General features: G+C 35.4%; 1 protein-coding gene and 1 long non-coding RNA gene across 2 annotated transcripts in view; one reads left to right on the forward strand and one right to left on the reverse strand.

The window, feature by feature from the left end:
• Positions 1 to 23436, forward strand: part of LOC134803394 (gastrula zinc finger protein XlCGF49.1-like) — a 294572-nt gene that overhangs the window by 112906 nt on the left and 158230 nt on the right. The window lies entirely within an intron of this gene.
• On the reverse strand, positions 27 to 8585 carry LOC134803151 (uncharacterized). Its single transcript, XR_010145946.1, has 3 exons — positions 8397 to 8585; positions 1155 to 1245; positions 27 to 363 (listed from the first exon to the last, which is right to left on the reverse strand). It is a non-coding gene; the product is annotated as an uncharacterized LOC134803151 (long non-coding RNA).

The raw sequence follows: 23436 nt of genomic DNA on the forward strand, positions 1-23436 counted from the left end.
CTATTATATTCAATAAAACGAATTAATCAAATCTTAGACCGTAATATATATTTATAATAATGTTTCCTTCCATTTTCCTTCACAGTTGACAGCAATACATAATCGTATTGCGTAAAATCATCATTTCCCTTGAAAATATTTAAAAAGTCAGTCTTATTTCTTATCTTATCTTTCTTCTGTGCAATTAACAGTCCATTTACAATGAATTCGTGGAGTGTTGGATTGTCTGTACTCGACTGTGTTTTAACGATTCCATTTTCAGAACTTGGCTGTGTTTCATGTTTATTTTCAGTTCTCTGTTCTTTGGCACAGTTTTGGCATTTTTGAGCTTGACTGGCGTTTTCATGAAGTTTTGGAAGCGACCTGAAAAATATAATTAGTTATAAATATATAAGGAAAATCTTGTATCACTTATAGGAAGTACAGTTACCTGCAATAATATGTTACTCTTCGAAGGCCGCAAAAATATGTGACACTCTCTTATGGCTCTACAAATAAGCTTGTGTCAGATATTTTTGCGGCCTCCGTTGTTTAACATATTATTGCAGGTGACTGTACCTATTTTTGACATAGCTGCCCTACTGTTATGGTAAAACAGCGTACCTACCTATCTTATTGTTACATATTTCGTATCTAGATATGCTCTTTTGACGTAACAGGGCAGATAGCTTGGGTACGGTGACAGGTGTCATGATGTCATCTTAATACAATTTTGCAAAGGCTATAGTCGGTTTTCCATAGTAAGTTGGCCCTTAAGTCAATTTGATTCGGGTTTTTTTTGTGAGTACCTCTTATGGTGAAGGATATTTTTGCTTACTATGGAAAACCGACTATGGCCTTTGAGCGTTTTAACGTTATAAATTGTATGGAGATGACTGCTGTCACCGTACTCAAACTTTGTGAAAAATATTATCTTATCTTATAGGTTAAACGTTAAACGAGCAATTCTTCAAAAATCAGAAATCAGAAATTTTCTTGTATAGGTATTTATTTATTTATTTATATATTTCAGAGATCTCGGAAACGGCTCTAACGATTTCTTTGAAATTTGCTATATGGGGTTTTTCGGGGGCGAAAAATGGATCTAGCTAGGTCTTATCTCTGGGAAAACGCGCATTTTTAAGTTTTTATATCCCAGATATTTTATTAATTACCTTGAAAAGCTGAAGCTGGCATTGAACCTGCATACCCAGCCGTCGAACTCCGTGAACCAATAGTGCAGGCCTTCTGGCGACGTCAGCATATCTGTCAAAACAAATATTTGTTTATATTATATTTTATTTATTACCTCCTACCAGTGGGGAGACACTCCTGACTTCGGGCAAACTCGGCTCCGTTCGGCTCAGCATTGCTCCGAGCAATTATTAGGGTGGATACAACTTGACGAGCCTTTGCGTGTATGACCACAGATAAGATTATGGAATAAGTAATAGTAATATTACCGTACAGAAAGGACACTTCCTACAAAACCGTAGTTTGACAGCGATTCAGGGTCGAATCGTGATATCCCTTTGTAACATCATTATCCCTTTCGACTATTTAGGGTTGTCAAAATTCAAGTAATTATCTGTGGTCGTGCACGCAATAATTGATCGGAGCAATGCTGAGCCGAACGGAGCCGAGTGTGCCCGAAGTCAGGAGTGTCTCCCCACTGGTAATGGACGCGTGCGGCGGATTTTTAGTGAAGTAAATAAAGGTAGTGGACCCCGCAGTAATTCCTCAGCCAGAAAAAGCTTTACAGTATGATAAAGTATCAATAAATAAAAAGTATTGTATAAATTTCCAAAGAATGATAATAATAGAATTAAAGTAAATACCTAAAGTCTTAAATCGTTAATATCTTTTTACGGAAAAATGCTCCGTTCAAACTTTCTTCACCGGACATATTCATGTAACGTATTGCAACAATATATGAAATATCCAAAAAAAAAATCCCAGCAGAAATACCAATATTAATAAAATAAAAATTTTTGGCGTGTCTCTGACCGGAAAATTGCACCGTCGAATTTTTTCACTGGAATGCCATTTTATTGCAGTTTTATACCTACAAAATGAAAATCTAAAAAAATTACCATGTAACTGTACTATTTTCAGAAATTGCCTTTTTACTCGCTGTGGAAAATTTCTCTATCCATTTTATTTACTGAATTAAGTTCACAGTAGTCTATCTATTCAACTATAAAAACATCCAAAAATTAACGAGCGTATTAAAAACTAAACATATCGGAAGCAGTGTGTAGGGAGCGGGGTGTACAAGGTATGATATTTCTTTTGGATATTTTGGATTTAAGTGCATACGTGACTACTTAGTACATTTTTAAAAAAGAAATCAGGCTGAGAAATTTTCCACTCTCAGTTTTTAATAGTTCTAAAATACATAAATTTGGGTATGCATTTTTTTTTTGATTTTCTTACCCACTACGCCAAATTATATTCTAAGATCATATAAGAAGAAAAAAATGACAGAGCAATTTTCCGATGAAAATAAGCGACAAAAAAAGGAATTATCATAAAAAAATATTCTCATGTTTGACAAAAGTTTTAGATTTTTTTCTAGTATTACATACTGATACAAATAACTTATTTGTTAAAATAAATTTGGACGGAGGAATTACTCAGTTCAATATATAAACAGATTTGTATTTTTACGTATAAATACCTAACATAGGAGTGTTTTGTTTTTTGGATATTTATATGTTAGTTTCGGCTCATACTATACAATAACGAAGCAAAATTTCATCGACTGAGAAATTAATGCATGGGTCTCCATACAACAACTTGCTTCATTTACTACACTATTTAGAATAGAATAGAATAGAATAGCACCCGCACACTTGTGCCTGCTAGCGGACGCCCTGTCTGTGTGTCTGTTTGTGGCATCGTAGCTCTTATACGGATGGATCGATTTCGATGCATCGGTTCTTAGCTATATTTGAGTAATATTATTTGTGCTAACAATTGTTGAAGCAGTTGAGGTGAAAATAATAGCTAAGTATTTATTTTATTTCAACATGAATATTCTTATCTTACGTGATTATAATAGATCTATAAATCGGCACGACTGTAATAAAATGAAGATAAGGCAAAAACAAAAATTTCGTGATAAGAATAAAAATGGTTGTCTGTAAAGTCGGTTTACGGACGATAATTTTGCGTGATAACGTAATAAGAAAACATTACCATTACATTACGTAACGTTACCATGGAGATATGTCCACAACGTGACACTTTTTCGTGCATGCTACCGGTGTTCATCGATTTATAAGACGTTATCACGTCAAAAACATTTTCTCCCGTTTGTGGCTTTTCTAAGTGCCCTAACTAACGTTGGTCTCAGGAAGCTTTTGATCCAGGAAAGGTCTTTTAGGAACATTTAGACGAAGCAGCACGAGCCTTACTGCCACATTTAACCTTTTCTGTTTATGTGAATAGAAAATGAATTATGTTTAGAAGTGAATAAAATTCATTTTTAATAGTATTAACTGGTGGCCAGTAATTGAAGATTTACCCTATGAACCTAACATTCAAAAAGATACATTCGTATAAAGTGTCATTCTATGGAACTTGCTAACTATGTAAACAAACCGCCATACTGAAATCATTATTCAGTGACAGTTTAAATATGGCGGTTTGTTTACATAGTTAGCAAGTTCTATCTAGAATGACACTTTAAACTAACTGGTTATAATATTTAATAATATTTTGTCGACATTGGGTTACTCCGAGTTGGGTTATAATTGTTGTTGTATAATATAAACAAAACCAGCGTCATACATTTTAATTCGTTGATACAAAAAACAAAGATAAAAACAACAATAAACTGTTTGATAACCTTTGTTTTTCCTTTGTCATCACAAAGATAAATAAAATATATACAGAATGATTTCTGGGTCGAGATCGAAAACCACTTTTTCCGACTCTGTAAATGATCCACATTACCATTATGGTAATCGTAATCATTTATTTGTTGCAAGCCATATTATGGTATTACAGATGTTCTTAAATGAAATAAGTACCTACAGTCATGGACTCTATTAGGACGTGGCAACATGTTTATATTTGATTAAAAGATAATTATTATTTTTTTATAATTTTTTAGTGGTAATCATGGTCATTAGTCATCCTCTGACTTTTGACATCGTGACATACGCTGTATGGAAAGCGGCAAGACGCCACATTGTGTAGGGTGACCAAATTGTATGCAAAAATGTTTTTTTCTACTTGTCATCTGAAAACTAAGTAATCATCATTATTGGTGATAAACAATAATTAACAACATCATTAGGCTTGACTGTTCTCTTGCTCCTCGACCCCAAAATCACCCTGTAGTTGTGTACTAAGTAGGTAAATATTGTAATCATTAAATAATCAGTTGCGATGCAAATAATTAAATAATCCATTATACAGTCGCTATCAGATTAATTAGAGCGCCGAGGTCCTCAAAAATATCTGAACACGCACTCTAACGCCTCGACAATAGAACTCTTTCGATCCTAATCGGCACAATGGTTGTCGACTTGCGGAAAATGCCCAGTATAACTAACTATACTTAGATATAACATAAAACATCCCAAATTGAAAAAAAGTGTAGTGAGCAGCTTTAAATATTAAACTCGTAATATTTAAATGAGGTCACAATGAAGTCCTTTCGCAGGGTCATATTTAATTAAAACCCGCAAGTCTGCTGTTAAAAATGCTACTCATTTCCTGTTTCCATTTCAGGGCGCTGGAAATGAATGTCTTGGATTAAGTATGAGTTTTTTTATAAATATATGTCTGTCTTAAAAAAACTTATTTGTCTTAACAAAATCGAGCCGATAATGGATTCACATGTTCCATCATGTGTTATAATGACAATGGGAAAACGTAACCTGATGGAAGAGAGTACTATATAGGTTCTGGAGGAGCTATTAACCCTTTATAAGGCAGAGACGATTTGAAAACCACTTAGTTAATAAACATTTTCGGAGAAGAACATCCTCTTTTTTATTTAACTATAATGGTATTATATAGCGAATATATCAGGCTTTCTTTCCTCATTCATACTTTTTCGGTCAGTATTTAATTTTAGTGTAATTAATTAATCTATAGTATGTGGTCAATTTATGCACTATGCCTGTCAAGGGATGCTTCCCTTCCTATCGTCATTGTTTCCATTATACTATTAAAAATATACATGTCGCTGTATCTAATAATTTGAATTATAGCTCTTGCAATTCACGATGGCGAGTGGTGAGACTCTTATTGGTATGATGACAAGGTCTAATTTTGATAAATCCACTCTCCATCGTGAATTGCAATAACTGTACTATTGTTTGTAGTGTCAGGAAAGTGTATCATTTGCCACTTAAGATTAATAAAATTATAAAAGGTTACATGCTATATCAATAAGTATTGTAATTAGAACTTTTAGCATGGTATTACGTACATGGCAGTTATGACAAAGCACCTTATGTTTGTCATGTCAATGTCAATGAATAGGTGTATTGGAAACAGATCATCTGAAAACTCAAGTGCACTAACAGGCTGAGTGCATATATTGGCCACATGTTTTTCTTAATGATTTCGTTTTTTTTTTTGCCGTAGATGTGTTCCCCAGTGCATTACAAACATGGTAGAGTATTTAACTTTCACGTAGCATATCTGTATAACTGGGACCTTATAAAAATATTTGATGAATATTCGGCACTTTAACCAAATAATTCGGCGGAACATTGGAAAACTTGCCGAATGCGTAATAATTACCGGATATTCGGTCTATCTCTAGTTTAAATCACTACATCTTATAAAACAAAGTCTCCCGCCGCATCTGTCTGTTTGTATGTTCGCGAACTCAAAAACTACTGAACGGATTTTCGTGCGGTTTTCACCTATAAATAGAGTGATTCTTGAGAAAGGTTTAGGTGTATAATTTGTTGACCCGTGCGAACCCGGGGCGTCGCTAGTAAATGTATTATGTAACGGTATAGAATGACGGAATCAGAGTTGACTTTTAACTCGTTTGTAAACTGGTTTAATAACGTCGTACAAGGTCTGTGTGTAGCAACTTCGCTATCTTACAAACATATCTAAAGATCAAACTGTCATAATAGAAACTGGTATTTTACCGTGTTTAATTATTCTTTGGTTGGTGAAAGTGGTGAAACTATTGACATTTTTATTCTTTTTAGCTTAAGTATTTATATTTTAATTTATTTGACAATGATTTTACAATAATTTTAATTTTATTCTAATTCAATTAACATATTATTTTTAAATTAGTAGTTTTATATTTTAAATGGCTTATTTTGTTTTTTTGATTTGGTTGTGTTCGTGTTATAAATGTCAGGAATGTACAAAATTTCTGTAAATACTGTTTATTGCTTTATTGTTAATCCTCCTTTTAAAATTGTAATATGACTGTGTTGGAGCCATGTTGTGAAATAAACGGATTTATTATTAAGAGTCCGCAGCAAGTACAAACGGTGTTTCTGTCTCATTTTAAAACTACGTGTTGGATTGTAATGATTGCACATACAATGTCATAAGATATATAAGTATGTCTGTGCCTGTAATTAGTTTATATAGCTCCAGTTTATAAAACAAACGAAATAGAGCAATAACAAGTTTGGTATGAAAAACTAAAATTCGCTGTATTTTTTAGGGTTTCGTACCCAAAGGGTAAAAACGGGACCCTATTATTAAGACTCCACTGTCCGTCTGTCCATCTGTCTGTCACCAGGCTGTATCTCATGAACCGTGATAGCTAGACAGTTGAAATTTTCACAGATGATGTATTTTTGTTGCCGCTATAACAACAAATACTAAACAGTACGGGTTTTTTTTAACTATGGTATCTGAAGCTACACATTTTTTAAAGAGTGGCTGGAGTATGCATTGGATAAGACCAAATGGCTGGAAAGGGGGGAGGCCTATGTCCAGCAGTGGGACACTCTTATAGGCTAACTAGCGACCCTAACCTAAGACAGATTATACACCTAAACCTTCCTCAAGAATCACTCTATTGACAGGTGAAAACCGCATGAAAGTCCGTTCAGTAGTATTTGAGTTAATCGCGAACATACAAACACACAGACAGATGCGGCGGGGGACTTTGTTTTATAAGGTGTAGTGATTTGATTGACGGCCATTTTTGGTACGGAACCCCAAAGACGAGAGCATGAGGACAAAGTCTTAACATGATGACGTCAAAAGTCATTGACGCCATGTTTTTTTTTAATTTGCGTCGGTGCCAGATAAATTAAATAACAAAAACAAGATTTGGGTGATGTTATCTAGTGATTATACCGGTGTATGTATGTTCGTTTATCCGTTTCTATTACTTTGACACAATTTGAATAAAGACACTCATTTATTGTATAATAAGTGTTTTAAATGAATATAAAACTAAAATTAACTACAATTAAGATAACTAAAGCTAAAAAATTAAAAATACCTATCAAAATTTTGCGCCCTTGATAGGGTGCCCATCACGCAGGCAGCGTTCCCGCGCTGGATTGCTATGGCCACTCTTTGCGCGAGGGTCACCTGGGGCTTTCCTTAGGCGTTTGCTGAGCGCCTTGTGGAGCCCCCGAGCCCCCCTACCCCACGGTCCCATTTGAATATACTTAATATTAAAATAGTTTTTTATTTAGGCGTGGTTGCCATTTGCACAATGTTTTAGAATTAGGCCAAGAAAAGTCTGTAACGATTTTGGTAGCCCACGCAGTGCAAGTGTTATTTTAAACGTCAAACTTCTATGAAATTATGACGTAAATAACACTTGCACTGCGTGTGCTGTCAAAATCGTTGCAGGCTTCTCTTGGTCTAACTCTACTTACCTATGTTTTGTTTTTAATTTTATTTATTTACTTTACCTATAGTTTTATTATAATATACCTACATACTCGCATGTATGTTGGATAGTCTCTAAAGTGTATGCTATAGATTTTAGGAGTTCGTAATGAATAAGGAAGTTTGTCTGTTCGTCTGTCTGTCTGTCCTCCGTCCGACTAATTTGATACAATGTTTACAAAGACAAACTATTGTTCCAATAAAACTTATCAAAATGGTAAAAATGCAATATTTAATTAATGCTTCCTTAAAACAACTATAAAAAATAGACGATTAAATAAAATAAAATGACAAGTCAATGGAACCTAAAATAAAAATTAATAAAACACGAAACCCTAATTTAGATGAAGTTAATAGTATATGCAATCATAGAAAAAAAAATAACTTAAATAATCTTTACCCTTTTTATTTGTTATGTAAATAAATTAATTAATAAACTTTAAAGCTAAATAAAATATTGTATTCTAAAAGACCTCCGTGAGCTGTACTGGGTGCAAAGGTGCCCATCACACCCTAATTTAAAACTAAAATCACCTAAAATAAATAAATAAAATAAAACTTACTGCAAATATCCAAATCCATTTCACGCATCACTCGCGTCAGCTGTGAGCCGGACATGTGTTTGAAAATAAATAAATCACAAAATATCACAATAATGATTGTTATTATTAATGAACAATTAACGTTAATAATTGTTATGACAATAACGGTGCGGGTTCGTGTTTCTCTAGATATAAACAAACTGAGCGAACGATAGCGAGAGTTCAACGATTAATCGGTAGTGATGTCACCGATATATCGATAATAATAAATAAAAAAATATTATAGGACAATTTTTACACAGATCGACCTAGTTCCACAGTAAGCCCAACAAAGGCTTGTGCTGTGGGTACTAGACGACGACATATATAATATATACACATATATATAAATACTTATATACATAGAAACATCCATAACTCAGGAACAAATATTTGTGATGAACACACAAATAAATGCCCTTACCAGGATTCGAACCCGGGACCTCCTGATGCGTAGGCAGGGTTACTACCGACTAGGCTAGGAGGCCGTTAAATAGAGACGCCACATGATAATAATACTAATAGGCTTTGAACGTAGGTTTTAGGGATTTTTATTTTTTTAGTTGGGTTTAATTTTAGTTATTTTATTTTATAAGGCCTACTTAAGTATTAAGTTTGTATTATTTACATTATAAATATTTTATACTATTACTTATTCTGTGACGCCGCGAAAAGTGGTTTTGGCCGAATACTGAATACTGAATTTTCGGCTAACTCTCGGCCGAAGTGCTGAATCATCGACAATCGATGTTTGAAATGATTTGGCCGAATATCGAATATTCGGTCACTCTCTCGGCCGAAGCACCGAATATTCGCTATAAAATGCGTACATTTTTATTCACATTTATTATGAAAATTGTTCATCCAACAAAGACCAATCTTTGTTAAGATTTAGTTTTTCTTGCTTAGAACTAAAGTATGAAATTTAATTTAAAGAAATTCAGCCCATAATAAAAATAATTTTAATCAATAAATGCTCAAAAAAAAAGGGAGAAATGGAAGTGGGAGTTGGAAGGGGTAGACCTCGGCGGACTTTCTTTGATCAGATCGGGGAAATCCTGAAGAAAGGCCAGGTCAAGAGCACCCTAAACCGGCGAGCGTGTGTGAGGAATGTTATGAAAGTGAAGGAAGCGAAAGAGGTATGTCAGGATCGTAGCAGTGGAAATCCGTGGTCTCTGCCTACCCCTCCGGGAAATAGGCGTGATTATATGTATGTATGTATGTAAATGTTCAAAACAAATTATTCGTATTTAAAAACTTCCCAAGAATACATTGTCCAGTACAATGAGAATTCATCGATAATTTATCGACAACATGTCCAGCCCTAGCTCTCGTAACAGACGTGTTGCAGTTGCGTGCGATCGACTCCCGCGCTGCCGTCAAACAGCAAAACACTACAAGTAAAAAAAATCATTTATATGTCTAAAAATATTTTTTTATTTAATATTTTTATATAATGTTGTTTTTAAATAGTCACAGGTACAGGTACTAGAGATTGCTTTTTAACGATAGGACTACCGATTGTGTTATATACCACGACAGATTGTAACTCGTGCTATTGAGGTAGAGCTAGACCAAGAAAAATAGCCCACGCAGTGCAAGTGTTATTTACACGTCATAATTTCGTAGAAGTTTGAAGTTTCAAATTACACTTGCACTGCGTGTGCTATCAAAATCGCTGCAGACTTTTCTCGGTCTGACTCTATGCAATAAAGAGTACGTACGTAATTTCCATCTTTGTAACAAAAACATACCTTTAACCTTTTGGACGCCAATGACGGATATATCCGCACCGTAGGTCCAACGCCAAAGACGGATTAATCCGTCACAGAACACCGATAGGCGTCGCTCACTCCGCGATTTCGTCACTTTGCTACAGGTAGCTAAAAGTACATCCGTTCCACACCAATTTTGGTGACTAGCGATAAGCCGCGCGTGGCGCTGTCGCCACCTAGCGGCCATATCTGCCCTGATCGTATTAGACGCGTTTTGTTAGAGAGTGAGTCTTCTGTACCTAGTACTATTATTTGTTTTGTGACACAGAGCAACATCGACCTACGTGCATATATAAAGTTCAACTTCAGTTTTGACACTTCGGTGACGTATCTTCTGAGTGACAGCTTTTGTGTTTGACATGTCGTTGAAAAGGTTAGTTAACTAATTACATGGACTTCCGGTTCGAACGCCATCTTGATAGATAGCGTTTGTTTTTGCTCATTAATATTGTTTAAAGTGTGATATCGATAGTTTATTATACAGTAAACTAATGTGGTAGTGTGCAGTGAATGGAGAATTAATCTTGAAATGCGTTTAACCACCATTTTCCACGTACTAATTGTAAAGTCCAGCTATCGCTTTACAAGAGCTAATAAAATCCGCCGGATCGATACAGCGATTTAGAGCACGATGCTTGTTTTTGTATTAATTAATCTTAATTGTAAATAGTCGTTATGTTGTATCTTCTTGCTGTGTAACTTTTTTCTTATTTAACTAACTGTTTACTGTCTGTTATTTCTGTCTTTTTTCTTCTTGTCTGTTACCTTCCGTGATTCTTCTCACTTGATGGTCTCATCGGAAGATCAGCGCTGGAAGCCACCAGCAACATGCTGAGATGGGGCCATTTCGTGGCACTTTAATCTTATTTTGTGTTTTCTTTTATACTATGTACTGTTCCGATTGTTTGTGCTTACGAATAAATCTATTCTATTCTATTCTATTCTATTCTAAAATCACCGTACACTTTCTTCTGTCTTGTACTAACCGTACAACTGTAGTCGTCCTATTTAGCTCCTAATACCTTGATATTGGCGAAATAGTCTCACTGGACTGAAGCCATAATTTTAAAAGAATGAACTAATTAAGTAATTACATACTTATTGGTAAATGAGGTACCTTTGTTAAAGTTGCAAATACGGGAATTCCGTCCTTATGCTATTATTTATAGGTATAATCGCTCACACTGTCAACTGACAGTTCGTAAACCTTATTACAAAATGCATAAGGTCCACCGGTGGACAGGTGAGAGTGTTGCTGCGAACTATTACGTAGTTAATAATCGTTGTATCCGCACTGATTACGTTATTACGATAATTACCATAGTTTTCTTGAAAATAAAACAAAAGAATTGCCTTAAAGGTTAGGTTAGGCCCTAACCTAACTTTTTTTTTTTTTTTTTTTTATTGGGAGGAAAATCCGTTATGGATACCTCCCAAAGAATATAATACTCACTAGGAGAAGAACGATAACTCCATACAAAAAAATGTCCCTTTCAAAAGTTCGTTTATACTACTAGCGCTCTGGTAGGATACCATTGTAATTAGAATTGACAACCCGTTTAGCCTAGCGGGTATTGGCAGTAATCCCGTTCAGGAAGCTAATGGTCCTGGGTTCGAATCCCGGAGAGGGATTTTTTTTTGTATTTTTTCTTTTTTGTTGGGGTCAGGTTTTTAAGAGCCCATCAACGTGCACACTAGCGCCAGTGCTAAATAATCGTGATTATTTAAATTTAGCGACAGGTATTTCAAAAAGGGGACCGCTACTGACTGTATTGTGTATTTAAGTACCTTTTGAATACACCAAACTAGTTTTTATGTTGCTAGATTCGTCGATCTATGAGCTCAAAACAAAAACGGCCGTTTTAACTTTGGACGCGTAGATTGACGAATCCAGTAACATAAAAACTAGTTTGATGTATTCAAAGGGTACTTAAATACACAATACAGTCCGTAGCGGCCCCCTTTTTTAAATACCTGTCATTCAATTTAAATAATCACGATTATTTAGCAGCGGCGCTAGTGTGCACGTTGATGGGCTCTTAAATTAGCATATCACATATAAATAAAAAAATACGTTAAAAGGTAATGATTAGGTACTATATTTAGAAATTCGTCAAATATAAAAGGTACCAAAAAAGTATATTAAGATATAAATATTTTCATTCCTATTAGGATTACTGTAATGTTAGGAGCAATACATATGAATACATACATTGATATGGCAAATAGTTACAAGTTGTTATTACATCTATCCGGTTATCGGACATTTTCTGCTTCACAGCTCCGCGCAGCGTTCTTGGTCACCGGGATACTAGTCTGGATATGCGGCAGATACGTGCCCTTTGAGCTTTTTACAAGAAATCATATGACGGCCCAGGATTATAGTGTTATCTCACGCTCAAGCCATCTGCTGATTCCCTCTCTAAAACAAAACAGTCACAAATTAAACAATATAATCTAACTGCCTAATTACTAACGTCGCTAATTGCTACCGGGTCTAAATTTACCAGCTTAAACAATGTGAGGTTTAACATCTATGATGAATTTTGATTAAATTTCGGACGCGATATAGCGTCCGCGGGACTTACGGGGATAGTAAGATTAAATTATTATATTTGAATTTGGCAATTAGTACGCTCATTTTTATTTAAAGATTAATATATGTATTTCTTACCTTGAAATTATCGCTGTTTCTGGTTTACTACAACGGTTTAAATTTAACTAAGTCTGTACGAAGACGCATTTAGATATGTATTGCTCGTACATATGAATAGTTTTTATTTTTAAAATTAATATGTAAATAAATATATTTCAAGTGAATAAATCGTTTTATATGAAAACTGATATTTTTGCGTTAAATGACTTTAATGACAGCATTGACATTACAGACTTTTGTCTTGCCTATGTTCTTACCGGCCAGACCCAAATCAAGGCCTATCAAAGAGGCCTATTGACAAAGATTTTTTTTAATTTTATCATGGAGGGTAGAGGCACGTCTACCCTTCATAGATTTTATGAACATAGACAAAGACAAACTGAAATAGATAATAATTTACATATGACTTCGACTACTTCATAAAATACAAATCAAAATATATTTGATAAAATAATTGGATTTGTTCCTAGAAATCGTATAGACAAAGCCAGTTCTAGCAATGTTGCTGTAGTAAAATATTTTTATGGTAATTACTGGCAATCTTCCTCTAGGAACGGAGCACACATGTACAATTATGAAGGGTCACGTCATTCCAAGGAAGTCAATAGGCCTTGATACCGCAGGGACAGCGCGGAGGTTATGTCGGACTTTCACCGACTAAAAACCTCCCAGTAGTCCTAGGCGCATTTCGGACGGCTCTGGGATCTCCAATGAACGCGCCAGTGCCGTCCTAGCGCTATGCCCCTTTGTGGGTCCCCTCTTTTTTCAGTCGCAGTCCCTAGCTGCGACCGTCTCCGACTCCGAGAACCCCTTTTAGTCGCCTTTTACGACAGGCAGGGGATACCGTAGCCGTATTCTTACGCCCGGGCTACAGGGCGCAGGCCCTAACCTAACCTGGCAATTCTTTTGTTTTAAGCCATTCTTAAAGTGTGTTCCGCGGAACCCTAGGGTTCCGCAAAGCCTCTGTAGGGGCTCCGCGAAAATACTTGTAATAATAAGAAAAAAAAAACCAACTCTTCTATAGGTAGGTATATCTGGTCCACAGTGACGAACGAAAATGTTTCATTTGGGGCTCCGTCAAATATTTCGCTTTCTAAAAGGGTTCCGTCACCAAAAATGTTTGAGAACCGCTGGTTTAAGGGGCCCACTGATTAACAGTCCGCCGGACGGTATCGGCCTGTCAGTTACAAAACAATTTTGACAGTTCCGAACAACTGTCAGGCCGATACCGTCCGGCGGACTGTTAATCAGTGGGCCCCTTTAGGCTAATCTTTGCAAAATAGTTTTGAAACGGGTCACTACATTATAACATTGAAAGTATGAAATTCGATATACAAATTAACCGGTTTCCAATGCGATTTCGTAAAAAAACTACATGTATAAGTTACATAATTTTGCTATTTGACCGTAGTCGCTTGCGCATTTGCGCAACGAACACAGCTGAGAACAGCTCGAGCACTTTCTGTGAGTCATTCAATCAATCAATCAGTCTTCAATCAATCATTTATTTCAGGCATAAAAGCCCATATAATTTGTTAGTAATACAATATAAATTAATCTTAATATGCTAATGTTAGTAAGTACAAAATTAAAACACTGACATTGACGACGACATCTTTTTTAGGGTTCCGTACCCAAAGGGTAAAAGCTGGATCCTATTACTAAGGCTCCGTCTGTCTGTCTGTCTACCGTGATAGCTAGGTAGTTGAAATTTTCACAGATGATTGATTTTTGTTGCCGCTATAACAACAAATACTAAAAACAGAATAAAATAAATATTTAACTGGTGATTTTTTTTTTGCCATTTTTTGCGTAATGGTACAGAACCCTTCGTGCGCGAGTCCGATTTGGGCGGTTTTTTTTTCTGAGCCTATAAGAGTGTAAGAGCCTGGGCAAAGGGCTCCCCTCTTTCCCGCCATTTGGTCCTATCCGATGCACACTCCCGCCACTCTTTACAAAATGTGTCAGCGTCCCGCCATCTCCGTTTTGGTCTGACTCAGCCCCGAAATCCATCCTGTGGGACGCAATTTGTAGCTAGTTTGGTCCAGCGCTCCGAGTGCATTCGGCATAGGGTAATTCACGAAAAAACCAAATCGTTTTTTTTCAGGACGTTTTGAAATTTTCGTTTTTTTCCGTATTTTTTTCATTTTTATTGGGAAAGAAACGAAACTTTTTAAAACTAATAACGACAGCATCAAAGTCAACAGACATTTTACACAGTCACAAACGATCGCCAGCCAGCATTTAGATAACAAAACACACGAATAAGCCGGTGTAGGTTCCTCTATGGATTAAATATAAATGGAAAAATTCACAAGTTCTTTTCAAAGTGCGTTTTTTCCGTTTTTATTTCGTTTATTTCCGATTTTTTTGTTGTTTTCGGAAAAATATATAAACTAAGTGACATAGTTTTTTCCGAATAAAACTTAAAAAAACATGGCTTTTAGAAAAAAACGGGAATTTTTCCGGGTTTTTTCAAACCTAATTCGGCAGACGTGCCCTGCCCATATTATATGTATTATATTCAGTTAATATCAATCGATAATTTGGAAGTCACTATAACAATATAAAATTTGTATTACCTATAGGTACTTACGTTAAAGATGTAAATAAATAATAATTAATATGTTAAATCTTTACTTACATTTAGAAACCAATTAGCAGGTTGAGGTAGGTTCTCGAAATAATAATTATTTAATTCCGTATTTGAATTTTAAATATTATTTGTTTTTTCGTGTCAGCGACAGATAAAGTGGTATCCAGACGGGACTGATCAAATCAGTCGATTTGATCAGAAATGAAATTGGCGTCAATCTCCAATTTTAGATTTATGGTGATATTAGAGAGCCCTCTAAATTGAAAAATTCCCCCGGAACGAAAATGCTAGCCTCACAAATTGGTATTCTTGCGTCCGCACCTCATTTTATCGGTAATATCGGTCATTATCGGCGGTTGAATTCGGCGAGCCAAATTGGTATTTGCGTCCGCACCTCCTGATTAGATCGGGCAATTGAATCAGATTGGCGAAAAATTGACAAATCTGCATACGCCTTAAGGACAGTATTGTTGTTTAAAAATAAATTGTTTGAATAATTACTCAATACATAAAGGGCATTGACATACATTTTCTAGAAGTAAGTATTAAAGTTGAAAAAATCACACAAAAGGATAGGTTAAGTGTTAAGTAAATGTCATAGTAAACATATGTAGTGGTGTATGTAGTAGTAAACTTGTATTTTGTTTTCGTGTATAGGTAATGTTGATTCTTTGTATTGTTTTTTATTTTGTAGTTGCACAGTCATCGCGGGTTCAAACCCCGGCTCGTACCAATGAGTTTTTCGGAACTTAAGTATGTACGAAATATCATTTGATATTTACCACTAGCTTTTCGGTGAAGGAAAACATCGTAAGGAAACCTTGCAGTCCCCAATCCGCATTGGGCTAGCGTGGGGACTATAGCCCAAGTCCGCATGAGAGGAGGCCTGTGCCCAACAGTGGGCTGTATATAGGCTGAATTATTAATAATTATTAGTTGCACAGCGCCCTGGTTTTGCTGTAATGCTATGTTACTTATTTGACAAATAAAATAAAAATAAATAAAACAGAGGCTATCATTTGACGCGAGAGGTACGGTCAAGTGTAAAAATATGGGTGAATATAACTTACTCAAAAATATGTCCCATAGTTTATTCGCTGATATAAGAGCAATGGGACATATTTTTGGTAGGTGATGTGTGCACCCATATTTTTGCACTTGTCTGTACCTCGGTGCCTATCTCGTCGCATAATTGGAAATTAAACGAACTTACCTGTAAGTGAAGTTCTATTTCAATTATATTAGCTGCACAAACTTCGAAATGATAAATATTAACTGTGTAGTACGCGCTTATCATTCAGCCCATTCCACATGAAAGTTACAGAGGCAAAGCTAAAATTAAAAATATGTATCTGATTTATGAACGCAACTCCCACGCTGACCGGCTCCCGCGCTGTCAGCTGTCACGTCATTTAGTTTAGAGTAACAAGCCAAGACTTAACACTTTCACTGCCAGTAGCCCGCTAGGGTTCTCTATTCTTAGGTACTTATCGCTACAAAGCGGAAAAATAAACATATGGTATCCGCTATGCTTGTAGCTTACGCTGGCAGTGAATATGCCAATAGATGGAACAACTTCGCCCCCAATTCAGCAAAGCCAATATTACCATAACTTTGACAGGGATTATAGGTACACGAATCCCTGGTTGTCTCAGGACAACGTGGGGTAATGGGTGGGATGGGTTATCATTTCGAAGTTTGTGCAGCTAATATAATTGAAATAGAACTTCACTTACAGGTAAGTTCGTTTAATTTCCAATTATTATTACGCTGCACAAACTTCTTCAATGATAAATATTAACTGTGTAGATGTTTAGAGATAAGTATTCAAAGTTTGTTTTGGCTTTGTATTGCAACAATGAAATCATTGATTAACAATGATTTATGATTTCATTTTAAATTAGGTACCTTTTTAGTTATCATTAACTATTTTCAAAATATATGTATATTTAGTTTACAATACAACATTATTTAGAGATCTAGTGATCATTATTTAGATTAATTAGATTTCATCAAACTGTCTATCGTATAGTATAGATAGTTGAAACAAAAATAATTTAATCCTTATTAATAGGTGTATTTCATTTATACCACCAAATACCACATAAAAACTTAATTATTATAGGAATATCAAAGAAATCAAAGGATAGCATGAGATGCAATTATTAACGAATACAACAACTACAAGCAACTCTTGACAATGTGTTGCAGGTTACAATTTTTAGTAACACAAGAATCACTCCACCTTGATGTTTTTCTTCCACCAATATTAACTCCTAAACGATTTACAGTTGACACCAGCACATAACAGGCTAAATAGGTGGTGAAAATAAAAATATACTTATCAATACAAATCTTTAAGAGTTGACTTAGTCCCTCTACAAATCGTTAGGGAAGTGATTTTTTCATGATTTTGAGGGCAATAAATAATCACTAACAAGTTAATAACTACCATCCTCTACCATCACGAATATTATTGTTTGTTATTTATATACAGGTAATCAATGTATTACACCTCATTCAATATAAAATTAGTGTTTTCCCTGAAAAAAAAAAAAAAAAAAAAATGCTATGGATAGCAAGGGTTGCTGAAATTTATCAATCAGAATAACAGTAAAGTTTGATATTTTATCAAGGACAGGGTTTTCACGTTGTGTACAATCACAACAGCTAATAAAAGTGATAAAGTAATTTTTACTTTTCTTAATCCTGTAATGAATGATATTCATTAGTTGGTGACATTGTTAATAAATAATTTAAGACCGATTAAGGGTACCTAGGTCACACTTTTAGGTTGAGTTTGATGTAATCGAAAAAACGTTCTTCATAAAGTGTTCAATTCTATCATTTTGAGGAGAGCCTATTCCCCAATAAAAGCACAAGAGCAGATTTACAATTATTTACACATCTATACCTAGCTCCCACATTACATAAGTAATGCTATTAAAACGGCAAGCACTTCTGAAACAGATGCCATAATATAATGAATGTAATTATTTTTACATAACATACACCAGTATTTCAAGTGTGTGTGTGTGTGTGCTTGACGGTGTCGGGCGCAAGGGATTACACCGTACTGTACTCCTTTCTCCTCTCCCTCTTCTCCTTCAGTGATGGCTGATGGCACTTCCTGGATAACACTGGGGTAACCAGGATAATACGCTGTTGAAACTTGAAACCAGTTAATAAAATATGTTTTTATAAATTAGAGCTGGGGCGCAAATCTATACAATTATATGTAGGTACATATGCATATAAATATTTTGTAAACTGAGCAGTTCCAATGACCGTGCCTTGATGCCTTCTACTTTTCCTAAAACTTTAATGCCTTAGATTTCGTTTCAATTGGAAGGACAACCTAGATAAAATATTTTTTGCAAAAGCATCTACTTATGTAGAAAAAACATCTGGGTTACTTCACCAGGATATTTGTATAATAACCAATAACCCGGTAGGTACTATATAAATTTCCAAACAGTTGTAAGAAGTTTCAAATTTAATTTGCGTTAAATCTGAAATCTTACATTATTTTCACTCAATCAGCTTATGACACTTAAAGCACATATATCATTTAAGTAGAATATTGTAATGTCTCTTTTCACACTACTTCCTAATGTTCCTAGACATAAAAATACTGTATTTCAGTTCACCAGTTTGTAAATAATTGCGATAGCTGTGTTGTCTTCTCTCAGATGTATCTCAGTCTGGTAAACCGGAAATGAGGGTCTTTAAACATAAACAAGACCACCATAAGCTGAACAAAATGAATGTAATGCATTCTATTAGGCTCATTTCATAATTTCCACACGGGTGTAAGTATTACTGTTAGTAATTAAATATCTGCAAAAATTATACATTTATAACCCTTTATTTTAATTAACCGCCAAATTATGTCACACTAGGTGATATATTGGCATTGTAATTCTTTAAAATAGACGAAATTCAGTATAGGTAAGTACTTTTTTCTTTTCAGCTCTTTAAATACACACATAACCATATTCATTAGCCAAACTTGTAGGTATAGGTACAAACAACCCATTTATATGAGCAAAGTTCATTAAAACTAATGACAACGAGACCAATATATAAAGGACTTTTTCTGTTTTATTTAAGTTTGTATTTGTTCTTATCGGCTAAAGAAATAATTCTAGTATTACCCAGCTCTTTGAGGTAAGTACTAAGGAGCTAGTTTTATTTGATTATAGCTCCATATAGGTAATTGTATCAAGACTAATTAAGTGTATCTTGTATAGGTATGCACCTACATAGTATAAAAACATTTATAATAATGAGCTTCAACAAATCTAAACAATTGCTCATTGTGTGACCTCTAGATCTTAGACACTTCATGAAAGGTCTGACACATATAGACACCTAGACTAATAAAAAGACTTATGTCATTACTTCATTAGTTTCATAACAGTTCCAATTCCCTGTTGACTTAAACTGCTTAGTTGCAATAAATTTACTTGTCTTAAATATATAGGTATCTGTATTTATTTCTCTTAGGATTTGGTACAGAAAATATTTAAGTCAATATTAAACTGTATAAAGTGTACATTATTATATAAGAACATCATAGGCATATACACACAGTATATATCACAGTCACATAGTTTTCTAGTATTTGACTATCAATTTCACAGAAGTGATCATATTTTGGAATACCTGTAGGTATTGGCACAGACAAAAAATTGAATTTTGTATGACAAAATCCTTGTAAATATGATGTCACTGCAATTAAAAGAGTGTATTTAAATAACCCACAGCTTTTGAGAATTTGTTCTAAATGAACACAGGCTGTTGTAATGTCACTTGAGTGCGACCACATTGTGACTGCAAAGAGGAAAGTATTGCTCCGCTTTGTTGTAATGTTAAATGAATATTTTATTGTATGAAACAAATACAAGTAACAGCAAAACATACATTGGAAAATATGATTGATAATTGAGGCCTTGAAGTTGAAGTACCAGGCCGTAAGCCATTAGTTTTTCTGCTAGATTTTCTTATAATATCACTTGTAGACAGCATGTTTTAAAGAAATCTCTAATGCCATTTATTTTGCTTTAGTATTTAAAGGTCCGCTGCCTTAGCAAAGATTCTCAGTGATGATCATCACTCAAAAGAAAGTCAGTCACTTAAGAGCGACGCCAGGTTGTCATAGCTGGTTGCAGCACAAAATTGATTAAGAACTAAATCATCACAGTTAGCAACCAGGTAACTTATTTTGTTTCATTTCAATACTTAGCCTTGTTCCTTACTGACAAGAATCTCACCAGCGGCAGTTTAAATCGCTGGGTTCATCTTCAGAGCACCAATAAAAATTTTCAGCGCAGATTATTTTTGCATAATGTTGTTTGGGTCATACTGGTTCTGTAATGTTCTTAATTATACATCTGAAAACAACAACGAGAGTGTCCTATTAGGATTTTTCCCTATCCAAATTTCAGGTGCCTCCGTCCCACGATGTCAAGATTTACTCGCTTAATTCATTGCTTGCTGAAATAAGAATAAATGTTTTAATTCACCTACTTGAAGATGAGTATATATGAAGAGACGGCCTATTTGGCATACCACATTGATTAGCTTATGGGGTTAAGAGCTGTGTCTAGTCTAACACGCCACAAAACCCAGTTCTAGCAAGACTTGTGGCCTTAAGTCCACTGCCATTGGCAGGGCATGAGCAATATCTCAGTGCTGTTAGTAAGGAATATGACAACACCACAATGTCCCAAGGATACTGGCAGTGAACGCACCTAGTATTAGTATGTGAAAGATTGTCAAGTGCAAATATCATCAGAGATACCTAGGTTAGTACTCCAAAAAGCTTAGCATAGCCATTTTGCAAACAGATGCACCTAAATTAGTGCTCCAAAATGCAGTGCACAGCTCAGTCACCATGTGCAGTTAGCAGACAGACACACCTAGTATAGTGGCCCAGAACGCACAGTGCATGGCACAATCACCGTGTGCAGTTAGCAGACAGATGTACCTAGCATAGTACTCCAGAATGCAGTGCACAGATCAGTCACCATGTGCAGTTAGCAAACAGGCACACCTAGTATAGTGGCCCAGAATGCACAGTGCACGGCACAACCACCGTGTGCAGTTAGCAGACAGATGCAAGTGCTCCAGAATGCAGTGCACAGCTCAGTCACCATGTGCAGTTAGCGGACAGATATATAGCTAGAATAGAGTTCCAAAAAATCCAGATCGAAAATCATGAACGAATAAGCACTTGATATTTCTCCACTGTATTTCTTACCTTGCGTTTTCTTTCCCTTTCGGAATTTTAGATATGTATTAAACATTCGGTCGCTGGCGAGCGAGGAGGGCACAGATTGCTTTTTATACGCCACGCGAAAAATCGCTTTTTTCTCTACGCCGCTGGCGGAGATGGAGATGATAATGCAGACCTAAAATAAAAAGTAGGTACGTCCATGGCCTGCTAGATTCTTATTTTGATATGCAACATGTCCGGGCATGGATGGCTATCCGTGATATCCACGAAACGACGCCGCCTCTGACCTTGGTCGCGAAAGTAGCATTTTCTTCTTCAATCTTCTTGTATTATCTTCCAATTTTGTAATTGGTCGGACTGTCGTACACTAATATTGAATTTTTTCACATATTTATTATGTATTTACTATTATTTTCTGATAAAATGTTATATTTTATTAAGCTCCAATGGTTTAGGCTGACATGAATAAACACAAAATGACGTGACAGCTGACAGCGCGGGAGCCGGTCAGCGTGGGAGTTGCGTTCATAAATCAGATACATATTTTTAATTTTAGCTTTGCCTCTGTAACTTTCATGTGGAATGGGCTGAATGATAAGCGCGTACTACACAGTTAATATTTATCATTGAAGAAGTTTGTGCAGCGTAATAATAATAATTGATTGTCGTAATGTAATATTACGCATAAAACTCTTTCCGCATAATTTTTCTCCAGCTGAAATATAAAGTATTTTCGATAATATTTTGCATATGTTGTGTAAAATAGGGTAGGTTAGGTTAGGTTTGTTTTATAATTTTTCAGTAATGTTAATAGTTTCAGCACAATAACAATTATGCGAAATTAGTTTTATCCGTAATATGTATTACGTAAGTAGTTACATTAGGACAATCAAATATTTTGCGACCCAATATAGATCCCTGTAGTAGTAGTAGTAGTAATAACCTTTATTTCATGCATTTATGTTTTACACTTCCATTGTTTTTACAATTTAGTATGTTTATTAAATATTTAATTTTTATTTGCAAGTCGCGTGTGCGGAAAAGGCTTCCCCAGTTTTTCCCATTACTTCCTATTCTGTTCTGTTCTCCACCAGTATCTGTCGAAGTTTCTTAGCTCATCTCTCCATCTTGTATTCGGTTTTTGTACCCACCTATGTAAAGCGGACTAGCTGTTGTACGCTATGCTAGTTACGAAATGCAATGTTGCGGCGGATTCCATCGTATCGAGCCTAATGGCCGCGATTAGGGCTTCCTTATATGTAACTATTGGGTTTTAACATTAAAATGTAAAATGTAGGGCAAACCTTGGCTTATCGGTGATACATGGTAATTCGGTGATACTGCGTTATAATCTTACACAGTTCTCACCATGAGGAAATGCGAGCTATAAAATCATTGGCAGCTGTCAGTTTTGATGCTTGCAATTGGGTTGGCAGCGATTTAATTGCTTACATTTCAGCATTGTAAGCTCTGCGAAAGATAACAACCCATTATCACCGAATTACCAAGTATCACCGATAAGCCAAGGTTTACCCTATGTGTACCTACTTAGAATCTTTGACCCTTGTCAAATGTCGCGGAGTCATCCTATCTCGATATAGTATAGCATAGAATGCTCACTCGATGCATCAGTTTTGTTACCAAAACGCCTATTATTTTCGTAGTCGAAATCTAGCATCGAGTAGCAGAATTATCAGTACCGCTACTCGACACTAGATGTCACGTGTGTCGCGACTGACGAAAAGTGTATTGCT

The sequence above is a fragment of the Cydia splendana genome, chromosome 26 (assembly GCF_910591565.1).
Source record: "Cydia splendana chromosome 26, ilCydSple1.2, whole genome shotgun sequence".
NCBI lineage: Eukaryota > Metazoa > Arthropoda > Insecta > Lepidoptera > Tortricidae > Cydia > Cydia splendana.